We start from the raw sequence: 13,598 nt of genomic DNA on the forward strand, positions 1-13,598 counted from the left end.
GAAAAAAAAAGATAATGACAACCTATTCATGTACAACACGATCGTTAAAGATCCATAATAAAGGTCAATCCCTTCCAAAGAAAAGAAGCATCACACCAATAGACATAATCCCTGAGGAGCCTTTCCCCTCAAACACGTACACAATATTTATTTGGTTCTCAAAAATGTACAATAGAAGCAATGAAGGTTGATCCTCGCTGCAAACAGGGTAAACTAAAAAAGTGCACAGTGATTTATAATAGCAATATAGGGTCATATAGGGAATGTCTTTTGCATATGCATCATGTGTGGTTTCATCACTCTTTTCTCCTCCAAACGGTAATTTTCTCCTTGCCAAGAGACATAATAATGCAAGCAACAAGGTTAAGTGTGGCCATGTGATATTACCTTATTTATTCATTTTGTATAATCAAGTAGGGACCATATTGTTCCTTAAAGGAAGAAACATAACACTAAAAATGATAACATTTAAAGTCCAAAGTTTTAAATAATGAGGTGTTGCAAATAAAAAAAATACTTAGGTACACGTACATGCCAACAAAATTGTTAATTATTTTCCTAAAATAACATAAATATGCCTCAAGTGAATAATAGAACATCCCATTGTCACCACTTATATCCCACAGCAAGACATACGTCAAGTGTTCTCAAATCTAATACTCAATCCAACATAATGAAACCTCAAAGAGCAAGACTCAATTCATCACAAGAAGGTAGACGGGGAAGAACACCAGAAGATCAAACTATAGTAACAAAGCTCACGGTCCATCAAGATCGTGCCAAATCAAGAAGAAGAGAGAGATATCAGACACATAGCTACTAGTACATACCCTCAGCCCCGAGGGTGAACTACTCCCTCCTCGTCATGGAGACCGTCGGGATGATGGAGATGGCCTCCGGTGATGGTTTCCCCCTCTGACAGGGTGCTGGAACGGGCACCCAATTGTTTTTTCGTGGCTATAGAGGCTTGTGGCGGCTGAACTTCCGATCTAGGGTTCTTTTCGGAGGTTTTGGTATTTATAAGAATTTTTGGCGTCGGTCTCACGTCAAGTGGGTGCCCAATGGGGCCCACAAGCTAGGAGTGCGAGCCCTGGGGGGTGGGCCCTCCCCCCAGGCGTGTGGCCTCCTCGGTCACCTCATGGTCCAACTCTGGTGCTTTGGGGGTCTCTTTTTGTCCATAAAATCACCGTAATTTTTTAGCCCATTTCGAGGAATTTTATTTTCTGCACAAAAAACGAAACCACGGTAGTTCTGCCGAAAACAGTGTCAGTCCGGGTTAGTTCTAATAAAATCATACCAAAACCATATAAAATTGTTGCAAACATGGCATGAATAGTTCATAAATTATAGATACGTTGGAGACGTATCACACCCCTTCCCCTCCGATTTCCTCCCTGAGCCAACCACCTCGTATAGTAAATACAATCTGCAAAAAACTTCTTGTAAGTGTAGCATACTCAGGGAAGCGACTATGATGATCCGTGAAAGGTGGGTTGCATAGTGAACTATGTTGATCTTGTAATGGAAAGTTGATGTGCAAACCTTCTAACTTGGTGTGATGATGTAATCTTTACCTGATGAACTTATGGAGTGAGGAAAGAAAGATTTGGGATGCATATTTCAAGAAGACCTTTTCTAAGGCTGCATACTTATGCCCATTCCATGATTTCACTGCTCTTGGAATGCTCGCTTCGAGCACATATGGTAAGATGGCATGCAACATATGCTTGATTGATTCCAATGCATCTCAACTCCATCATGGACATAAGTCTTGATGGTTTGATTGCCATAGATTGGGAACCCAAGCCAATTTGTTTAAAAAGAATACATGTATTGCTTGAGAGGCTACCAAACATCTAGAGAGAGAGGAGTTGTGCGCTTAGATGTACAACAATATGGCTAATAGCAATAACAATGGTACCTTTCATAGTTGAACTTCACAAATGGCTCTTCAAGCTTGATTATTGCAATAAACAAAATCCCCTATAGAACGATGATGTTATGTACAATGGAGAAATGTTGCTGAACCTATATGTAACATGCTTTGATATAACCGAGAAAACCCAGGACAATGCGAAGGCAAGCCAATGTTTGGTTGATTTGTCCTTCACTCCATTTGGGGCTTAAGGATAACAGAAAGTGGCATAAGCCAAGGGCACCATTTTGCATTGACATGAGCATCAAGATAACAATTCTTAGCTGGTTCCAGGAACATATCTTCGAGACATAACATGTGGAGTTAACTTGTTGAAGATAAAAGTTTTTTTGCCTCAAAAGTCATGACTAACTTAGTCGAGTGTTTGCTCTATGCTACCTTATGTACTTTCCTTCATGAAAAATATATGGATGTGCTGGCTCGAGCTAAGTTTCACTAATATAGAACATTGGATTACCGATGGGTCTTTAACCACCTACACTGAAGTGTGGCTGACTAGTCAGTAGTTTTCCATGAGTAGTGACTCGTACACCAATAGCGGGCACTGGCCCTTCAACCAAGATACCATAGCACTAACAAGCCGGCCGACCAGGACAACTCTTATAGAGCTGGCTAGGAAGTCACCTAGATAAGTTACCCCTCATGGGACTCTTGGAAAGATCCAACCGCTTCCACTAACACGCTTAGGGCTCTCACATACTGGTATATTTCACATGGGACATGAATGATCACCACTAATGGCTTCCTCTATGCGACCTATCACTCGTGGTATGTGCATTTGCATCATGAATGAGGATAAATTGCGTAATTACATCTGTAATTAACCACATTTTTTATCGGCATTTCACGTCTTAATATAGAAATGCACTGAAGGTACCAGAAATCTTCAGGAAACTAGACATTGACGAATTTACGAAGGAAATCATATTTTCAATAAAATGATAATATTGATGCATCATTTTGAGGCCCTCAAGGGTATTCACACATGACTTACCCAGCATTGAATGCACAGTAATATCTCTACTCATGCCTTGACATGATTTACTCAGGTTTGGCCCGAACAAGAAAAGGCATCACTGTTTAGGTAGGAGGATGGATGGATTGGTCTAATGGCTAAAGCTCTGTCGACTTCTTGTGGACTGGCAGTTTCTGAAGAAACCACCCCTCTTGTTTTGTCTTACATGTTTGTTAAAGAGCCAAAAACCATTCAAATAGGAGTTACAGTACAACCATATATCATGTTTAACAATTATGGAACTATAGTTATTGAATACGTATATAGAAAATATTTGTTCCCTGCTTAGGTAGGCCTCAAGCGGTGGATATATCTCCATTCCTGACTTGATTGATTTACCCATGGACCACTATGGGATTTTACCGGTCTAGTGCGACCGCTTGATTGCATCGTTCTCGCGCCGCTCACTTGCTGGGCAGGCCCACTTGGAGCTTGGTCGCTTTGCATTGGCCAGCGCCTAGCACACCTATCAACGCATATGCCCGGTGCCTCGATTGGATTCTCGGCTTGAACTTCCCAGCACCTACACTGCTAGCTCGTCACGTTTTTGTTTCTTCATTAACATGCAAAAAGGCACATCAAACATGTGTGCATGAGTTAGTTCATGTAATATTAATGTAAAATTCATGTTGTTTAAAGAAATTGTTTGCTCCATTTTTAGAAAATCATGTGATTTAAATAAAATGATCATGCTACTAAGGAAATTATTAATGTACTTCCGCAAATGTTCACCCTTTCCAACAAATGTCCTTGTACTTCAAGTCAAGCACTTTCAAAAAATGGTCATGTTGTTAAAAAATCACCTTGTATTAAAAATGTGCATGCATTTTATAAAATCATATATTTTGAAATGCACAATTAACATTCTAAAAGAAATGTAGAACACTTTTTAAATACTCGATGAACAGTTTACAAATACATGATGGATGATTTTTAATACATGATGAAAAATCTCACAGTAAACATGAATAATTTTGTTACATGATGAACAATATGCGTCAACGTTTTAAAAGTACACGACAAACATTTTTAAATACATGTTGAATATTTGTTTAATACACACCGAACGGTTTTAGAAACACAATCTGAACCTTTTCAAATACACAAGGAATACTTAGAAAACATTATGAACTTTTTATTTACGTGATGGACAAGAAAGAATGGAAGGAAATAGAAATAAAACAAATAGAAAGGGAAAATACACAAAAAATCACAAATAAATTAAAAGGAAAACAGAAAAATAAAATATCAGAAAAGAAAACATGTAAAGGAAGAAAAAAATACAAAAAAAAGAAAACAAAGAGACACACATAATATAGATTTTTTTGAGGAGTACACACGTAATATAGATGAATAAGTGCGGGGACAAACCTATGTTGGTACCAATACAAGAGAATCGGCTATCTTGCAAAAACCAAAGAATTCTTTTTATCGGGTCGCAGCCCGGATCAGTTGTTGTTGGCGAGCTATATCCGCTTCAAATTATGCGATGTCATTTCCTATTCAACGCACATTGCATCAAATGTCGGGGTGTGGAGTTTCTGAGCCCAAACTCAAATGAGCTTAGGTGAACAGTAAAATCCAAAAAATCCAAAAGAATTTGAATTTATATTGGTACCAACAATGATAAAAAAATTGACGTGCTCACAATATATCATCTTGATATCACATTTTTGAAAGTCGTCACAAAAGAAACAAAATTAGCGCTCCAAAAATGTAATTTTAGAAAGCATTTTTGCCATGACTTTCAAAAATTTATATTCAACATGAACTTTTGCGAGCACATAAAACTTTTGTTAATGTTTTCACCAAAAAAAATTCAGATTATTGTTCATCCGCTCAAATGACCTCGGGAGCAGAAGATGACTATTGCAAATGTCGATTCTTTGTGTAGGGAGCGAGCGAGAAAGATGAGATGGGTTCCCTGTCTGGCTTTACCGGTTTTGGTAGATATATCTAGTCCGGTTTTTTCATGTTTGTTTTTCTTTTCCTTTTTTAAAAAAATGATTGAAAATTTTATAAATTGTTTGCTATTACTCAGAATTTAAAATGTTTCTGCATATTAAAAAATTGTTCTCATTTTAAATAGTTGAAAATTTTCAAAACAATTTCACATTAAAAACTTGTTCATAAAAAATTCATAATTTAAAAAATGTTAACTTTGTCCATAAAAAATGTTCACGCATATAAGAAAATGTTTAAAATTTTAAAAATGTTCAGGTTTTCAACAAATGTCCATGTTTTAATATATATTCGTTTAAATAAGAATTTCAAAAATTTAGAAAAACAAAAAGGACCCCAAAAGCAAAACAACTAGAAAAGGTCGCTACAATTCCTCTCTACCGAGCCGACCCAGATAGGAGCTTCGTAAGCTCTCACGAATTTTGCTAGCCTTCGCCTGTAAAACAAATAAAATCCACACTGCATCCTTGCCGGTGCACAAGGCCCAAAGCGGCAAGCCCATATGACTCCAGCTACATGGTTGTTTCCTCCTACAGTGTAGGTACAACGTCTTAGATTTAGGAATGATGGTAGTACAATGGTACGATTCTGCTGATTGGTCATTTCGAAACACGAACAGAAGTTACAGACAAGAGGCGACGCTCGTCGTTGCTCCACGGCTGAACCAGTGACATGGGTTGCCGCCTCCCGCGTGAAAGGTGGCAGCGAAAACGTCAAGACGGCATGCGCCGGCACACCATGCCCCGACATGTGCACATCAGTTCTCTCCGACATGCCAGATAGCAAAGGCGCCGACGCGCGCGGGCTAGATGGAATGGCGGTCCTCATAGCTATCCGCATCAGCACAGGTGAGTCCTTGGTCGTGAGCAAAGTGGTATTATTCAGCGACTTGACGGATGCCGAGGAGTGTGCACCCGCAAAGAGAAGTTGGATAGCACGCTATTACCCAGACTATATCGCCATGCTCGCCGATGTGCACGCGGATTCCTCGTAGGGTGCCGCGGCCACGAACAAGTACGTGCCATGGCGACATAGAGCGGCCTGATTACTGAACTCCTCTTTGCGGTGTGGATGCAAGCCTCCTCAACCTTAGGACAAGTCATGGAATAATACCTCTTTGCTGACGACTAATGACGCCTCGGTGGCGATGAGGATGTGTGGGAGGACCCCTAGCCCATTCAGCTCGCGTCGCTTAGGCGCCTTTGCTCGCGGAGTCTGCGGAGAGGGCTGATGTGCAGTAGTCAGGGTACGGGGTGTCGATGCACGCCTTCTTGATGCTCTTGCTGCCACCGGCTATGAGGGAGACGCCACTAATAATTAGCAAGACGCCGAGGAAGTAGATGCGTTGCCATCCCATGGTCGAATGATCGATCGTGGAGCTGGCTGAATGTAAGATTAGATTCTCTTCTTGGAGCTAACTAGCTTAGCTATCCGGTTGATATATAACTATGGGAAAGTGAGTAGGCATGCGCCGGTGACGGATGCTAAACCGCGATGTGCATGACACAGGAACCGGCCAGTCGCACATAGTAGGCACTAGGGAGTGGTCGAAAGCCTAGGCAGCTAGTTAGGTTGTTTAAACTTAGTTAATGAACGTCGTCCACCGATTCTAATTTTAGAAATGTTTCTTGACCGATTAAACTTAGTTAATGGACCTCCATTACATGGAACACTTCCATAGTATAAATCTCTCTGACTCATGTGCACGGGACACATTTCTACAATAGTATGATGCAAAACGATTACTTGTAGATGCCACATGCGTAAAGACATTCACAATATGGATACGTAATAACAATTTTCTACTCCCCTCGTCCCAAAATAAATGTCTCAAAATTAATAAGACACTTATTTTGGGACTGAGGGAGTAATAAGCAAGATTATTTCCATATGCCATTACTCATTACTCCGTGCAGCCGTCCTCGTCCAGGAGCATCTTTCAAAGGCGAGGCAAACAGTAGATGAGAAGATGACAGATAGATGGACCACATATGAGGTGACCGATCGAGAAAATACATATACACACATGTATTTATATACCTATATGTTTAAATACATGCATAAGCACACATGATGATCCGACATACACTTTTTGATGAAATGTAACAATACTATGTTTCATTAATTACAAGGAACAAACAGAGCCAACAAATTACAAAGAATACAAGGATGATATGACTACAAAGATAGCAACAAATAAAGAAAAAGCAAAGGTCGGCAATCTAAGACTCAATGATGAAATTCCCTTGTGGGGGGCCTTCAAATCCGGCCCTCATCCAACAAACAAAAGGCACGATGCGCAAGAAGCACCACCGATGTAGACAAAAAGCTTCAATTTGACAAGACCAAACAAAGATACCTCGACGCTACTAGCACAGCCGAAGGGCGACATGTAGCCTAATCCACAACTGGACGAATGGCCACACGATGTTGAGAATACAATGCAGCAACGGTGCACTGACGAACTCAAAGGGTATCACATATCCAAGTCCACACTCGGATAGCTACACGGGCCCACAGACTCACCATTAACCAGCTTCAGAAGAGAATCTTTGTCCTTGATTGGGCGTGATCGGCCGCGACAACGAAGGGACGGGCTATAACGACATGGCCTTTGCGTGCACAAGACTTGCAAGATGAAAATCCTTGACATCCATCACTCCTTTATTGGTGGTAGGTCGACAATCCTTGACATCCACCGCACCTTTATTGGTGGTAGGTCAATCTCGGGAAACTTTATGGTTGTCCAACAATCTATCTGATTCCTACATCACGGTCGGGCCAAGGCGGTCATGCTCAAGCTTGATATGTCAAAGGCGTTCGATTCCGTTTGGGGGGCATGCCTGCTAGAAGTACTGCAGAGGCGGGGTTTTGTGCCACGTTGGATGTTGCGGCTCTCCTTGCTTCTCTCAGCGGCTAGCACACACATGTTAATCACCGGGAGTGCTGATGAGCCATTTGGCATGCTAGAGGTTTCTGGCATGGGGAGCCATCCCCGTGCTTTTCATCGTCGTCATGGATGTGACGTTGGCAATGTTTTCCATTGGGGAGTCCGTGGATTTGTTTCTTCCTCTCACACGATAGGGCATTAGGCAGAGACTATCATTGTATGCTAATGATGTGATTATTCTCATGAAGCCGCAAATTAGAGAGGCATGAGCCGTTCATGCCATGTTGGACATGTTTGGAGGGGCTTCAGCGCTGCGTTGCAACCTGATGAGCTGCTTCGCCTCGGCTATCTATTGCTCTCCGGCAGACATATAGCAGTTCACCTCAGTTATTGGTTGTCGGGTGAAAGATTACCCCGTATGTTATTTCGGGTTGCCGTTGTTCCTCACGGCTCTATCTAAGGCCAATTTGTGGCCTCTAGTGAACATGATTGCATGTTATATTCAATAGTGTAAGGCTACGTTTTGAAGCGGGAGGGTGCCTGGTGTTGATCAATTCCACCTTGATAGTCGTCATTATTTATCACATCTTGTCTTTGGACCTCTAGATGTGCTTCTTCAAGTGTATGGATATGTGAATTTGGGAATTCTTATGGTGTGGGCATGCAGATACCAAAGGAGTTAAATGCCTAATTGAGTGGAAAGTGGTGTGCACCTCAAAGAAACTCGGCGTGTTAGGTGGGCACAAGCTCAGACCCATGAGTCGGGCGCTGCCGTGTAGGTGTCAATGGCCGAAGATGGTGATGAAGTGCAAGCCTGGGGCGGATCTTCCCAGCGAGCTCCCCCATGAGGCGGAGAGCCTCTTCTTCATGGGCATGACCTACATCATGGGTTTTCGGCAACGACGGAAGTTCAGATATGATCGTTGGTTGGAGGGGATGAGCTTGGCCAAGCTAGCGCCGACTCACTTCCAATTCGTTAGGCCGGTGGCAGACTCATGGTCTATTGCGACTGAGCTCTAGAGTGAGAGTTGTGTCTGTGATGTCAGGGAACTCCTTGCATCCCCGCCATTGTAGAGTTCTTAGACCTCTAGGACCGTCTCATACTTCTCAAACGTTTTTATAATTTTTTTTGCTTGTTGCATGCTACTTTTAAATCATAATTGCATAGTCTTTGCACCATTTTTTATCCTTTTTTCTAGACTAACTATTAGTTCAGTGCGCAAAGCCAATCGTTATTTTTAGTTGTTTTTGGACTTTTCAGAAAAAACATTTTTTCGGGAGTAAACAAATCAAATTAAAATATGTCAATAACTTTCAAGCGAGGAAGACTAGAGCCATGAAAGTGGTGCCTATGGGGCCCAGGTGGCCCCAACTTGCAGCCAACATAGGGCCATGAGCTAGGGGGCTGCATGCAGCACCTCCACCGCCTCGTCGCGCCCCTACCTTTATATTTGCTTGAAATTCACCATCATATTTATTGAGGAATTTTTTCCGCTCTTGCACCTCTCTATTCCGCCGTGATCCAGTGTGGAGGCCAGTTCCGGTACTCTGCCAGAGGGGAATCCATTGTCGGAGCCATCTTCAGCAACCTTGCTACCACCACGACCATGCATGAATAATTTCCTTTGGACTACAGGTCCATAGCAGTGGCTAAATGGCATCTTATCTCCTTTTTCCCTCAATACAAAGATATCATGAGCTGCCCTACATGATTCATATCAATCTTATGCACTATCAAAAATATCGGCTGATATTTAAGGTAATCGGCCAGTTAATCCTGAATCTAGAGGTCACGGATGAGATAAGACCAATCCCTCGCATTAACTGGTCTAGCGGATTAATCGTCTGTCAGGCTAATTTATCCCACTGAGCTAATTAATTGAATAGAGGGAGTGAGAAATTTGGGCTCCAAAATGTTGGCCCATTCCCTCTTTTACCCCAAAATTGGGTGTTTTAGGTCAGCCTGTTCCCTGCCTTCTCACTTTCCCCTTCCCTCCCATAGTAATCCTCGTTGGAGGAAGCTAGGAGCAGCCACCACTGCCCCAAGCAGCAGCCGACACCATCCACAAGAGGCGCCTGCACTCCTCGAGGATCTAGGCACCAAGCCTCTTCCTCCTGCCCGAGGTCACCACCCCTCCCCCATTGCCTCTCCCCGCGACCAACACCAGCAGCATGGCAGACGAGCTCGCCTCCCCCTCCCCGAGCTCACATCCCTTCTTCTTCCTACTCCAGGTCACCGCCCCCTCCCCAGGCTGTCTGTGTTATATGTTGATTTGCTTTGTGCTATGCTATATGTTGCTCCTGCTCTTTGCTAGATGATGATGTTGTTGTTGTTGCTTATTGCCTCTCATTTATTGCTGCTACTGCTACATTATTGATATATGTAGCTAAGATATATAGATATGGCCCTAATTAACCTATCGATAAATTCAGTTAATAGGCCGGTTTGCCAATCAATCCCTACTCCTCACCCGATTGAGCACCTACAAGTTACCGATATCCTGAACATTAATCTTATGTAATTCTTGGTGTGTGTTTTGCAGTGTGATGAATTGTCACTTTATGATCAGACTAATCCTGAATTTTGGTTTGTTTGCTGCATACTTCTTATAGATAGATGTTCTCCGATCTATTAGTATTGCACTGATCATGTTTTGATGAATGGTCTCCAAGAGGGAGTTGTATACGTCAGTTGAATTAATCTTTCAAGTAATTTGCCGCGGTGACATAAAGTGAAAATGTAACTAGCAACCTGATAAGGTTTAGGTTTCCATGCTTACCATGCTAGCACCTGCATCGATCTGCCAGCATACATGGCACCGATGTAATACAAACACAAATGCATCACTCTATTACATCGAACTGATCCAGAATAACATAATTTAATACAAACTCTAGCCCAAGGCTAGTTCAAATAAGGTACAAATGCATGAAAAAACGCAAAAATAACTCGATAGACGACGTTCATCGTCCCCAATTCCTCCACAGCTGAACCGTAGCGAGCGGTCACTTGGGTTGCTGGTAGCCGACAACAGTTCATGGCTTCAATTGATCCATACTTCTAGTGTGTCTGTTAAAATTTCAATATTTACAAAGATTGACGAACTTAACATTTGTATTTGTGGCAAAATTAATTGTTATTGGACCACCATGGTCCAAATTCTTAGCTATGCCATTGCTGATCATCACATTCATGGTCCATCAGTCCGCTTGCGTCCACCATCTTCTCCCGACTTGTTCCCTCACAACCTCATCGTTGTTGAAAGCTGCTCCTTGGCAGGGACTGCGCCTCAGAGTATATTTGCTAAAAGCATATGAAAAAACTTGCATTGCTACAAAACTGTTATAAAGAATCCATAATATGCATGTTTATACCTATATGGCTTCTGCACAAGCAATTATTTATGTCATATTAGTGTAGAAATTTTTCCCATACACGAAGTTACCAAGATTTAAACCATTATAATGATCTGTGTGATGGAGGTCCATCAAGGCATTGACTAAGTTTAGACATGTTGTTTCATGTCATGTGACCATGAAACATAGTACAAAAATTAGCACCGACAGACGTGCATTCATTAACTAAGCTTAAATTAAACAAGCTATCTACCTACCTACGCCTTTGACTATTCGTCCATGAATGCCATGTAGAGAAGCATGCAGATCTTAATTGCTAATGTACATCGGCTAAATTTTGTGTTTTGATCCTTTTTTGAAACCTATTCAAGATTTGACCCTAGTTTGAAAAAAAAAATCGAGATCTGATCCTTTTGCTACCGCCAGGGGGTATAATAGCCTACCGCCAAGGTCCTTGGCGGTAGGGTTGCATGCCCTACCGCCAAAAACTGAACAGAGTGCGTGCTCGTGCCTACCGCCAAGCACCTCGGCCGTAGGGTTGTGCAGGCTACCGCCAGCCCTTTTGACGGTAGCGATGTTTCCTACCGCCAAAGTCCTTGGCGGTAGGCTGTTAGACCCTACCGCCATGGACTCTGTCGGTAGCAAAAGGATCAGATCTCGAATTTTTTTTAAACTAGGGTCAAATCTCGAATAGATTTCAGAAAAGGGTCAAAACACGAAAATTTGCCATGTACATCACCAATATGCATGCTCGCTCACCCATATACGTATACAACGATGGAACAACTAGTTAGATCCAAGAAGCAAAATGACCTTGCCGACGAGAAAATGTTACATTCATCTAGCGGCACAGTCGATTGTTTGACCTTGCCGACGTTCTCTGCCACCATATTTGTGTCCCTCGTAAAAGGTGCAGCAAAAATATCAAGCAGCGTGTCTCAACACCATACCCGGAGACGTGCACATCAGTTCTTTTTGTGGCATCAGAGGACAAAGACGCACACGCACACGCACATGCGGTCCTCACACCTATCCGCATTAGCACCGATAGGTCATTGGTCGCGAGCAAAGTGATACTCCCTCCGTAAAGAAATATAAAAGCGTTTAGACCATTAAAGTAGTATTTCAAACGTTCTTACATTTATTTACAGAGGGAGTATCATTCAGTGATTCGACCGATGCCAAAAAAAGTATGCACCCGCAAAGAGAAGTTTAAGAAGACGTTGAGCACCACAGATGCAAGTAGCCCCACTATGTCTCGGTACTTCTCATCTGCGATGCTCAAATTCTTGATGGTGTTGTACTCAACTCCTCTTTGCATGTGCTGGGGCATACCTCCTCAGCCCAGGACAAACCACGGAATAATACCTCTTTGCCCGCGCCTATGAAGCCTTGGTGCCGATGAGGATGGGTTGGAGGATGATTGGCCCATTATCCAGCTTGCATCGCATATGCGCCTTTGCTCTTGCGGTCCGCAGAGAGAACTGATGAGCAGTACTCAGGGTATGGGGTGTCGATGCACGCTTCTTGATGTTCTTGCTGGCAGCGGCGATGAGCGAGATGATACTAAGTACGTAGTAGGACGACGAGGACGTAGATGATGGTGTAGAGCGTTGCCATGGTCGAACGATTGATCGTGGAGCTAGATGAATGCAAGATTCGCTTCTCGGAGCTAACTAGCTTAGCTGCCCGGTTGACATATAAGTACAGGGAAGCGAGTGGACATGCGGCTGTGACGGATGCTAGCCACTAGATGTGCATGGCAGAGGAACCGGCCAACCACACAATGGAGTCACCAACGAGTGGCCGGATGCCTACCTAGCTTTGTCTAAACTTGGTTAATGGACATCGTCCACCGATTCTAATTTTACAGTTTTGCTAAACCTAAGGTGTTTGAAAATTTTCGAGTAAATAGCATAAAACTACTACTTTACAGGCTAGGGTTTCAAAAAACTACCGCTTTTTAATTTTTCTCAGAAAGCTACCAAACGAGCGGTCGGCTGTTTCAAAAAACCCCAAATGCCCGTTGCTTAAAAATTAAACCTGTTTATGACAGGTCGGGCCCGCCACTAAACATTTCGTATATTTGACCGTGTGTTTGACCGTTAACTGACATGTGAGGCCCACATGTCAGTGTCTGACAAAGCAATCGGGTCCCTGGAAGTTTTCTGAAAAAGCAATCGAGTTCCTGGAATTTTTCAAAAAAAGCAATCAGATCCCCAGATCCAGAGGAGGGGCACCCGCCATGGCAGGAGCTCGATCTCGAGAGCTCTGCCTGGAACCGCGATGCCACCTCCGGGCCGACGCCGTGCATCACCTGCGGCCGGCGAGCCACGCCCGCAGCGGCCGGAAACACGCCGCCCCTCGCCTGTGGCCGCCGCCACGCCACCCCTCGCTTGCATCGACCACCACGCCGCCCCGCCCCTCGCTTGTGGCCG

Source organism: Triticum dicoccoides, chromosome 5A, assembly GCF_002162155.2.
Source record: "Triticum dicoccoides isolate Atlit2015 ecotype Zavitan chromosome 5A, WEW_v2.0, whole genome shotgun sequence".
Lineage (NCBI taxonomy): Eukaryota > Viridiplantae > Streptophyta > Magnoliopsida > Poales > Poaceae > Triticum > Triticum dicoccoides.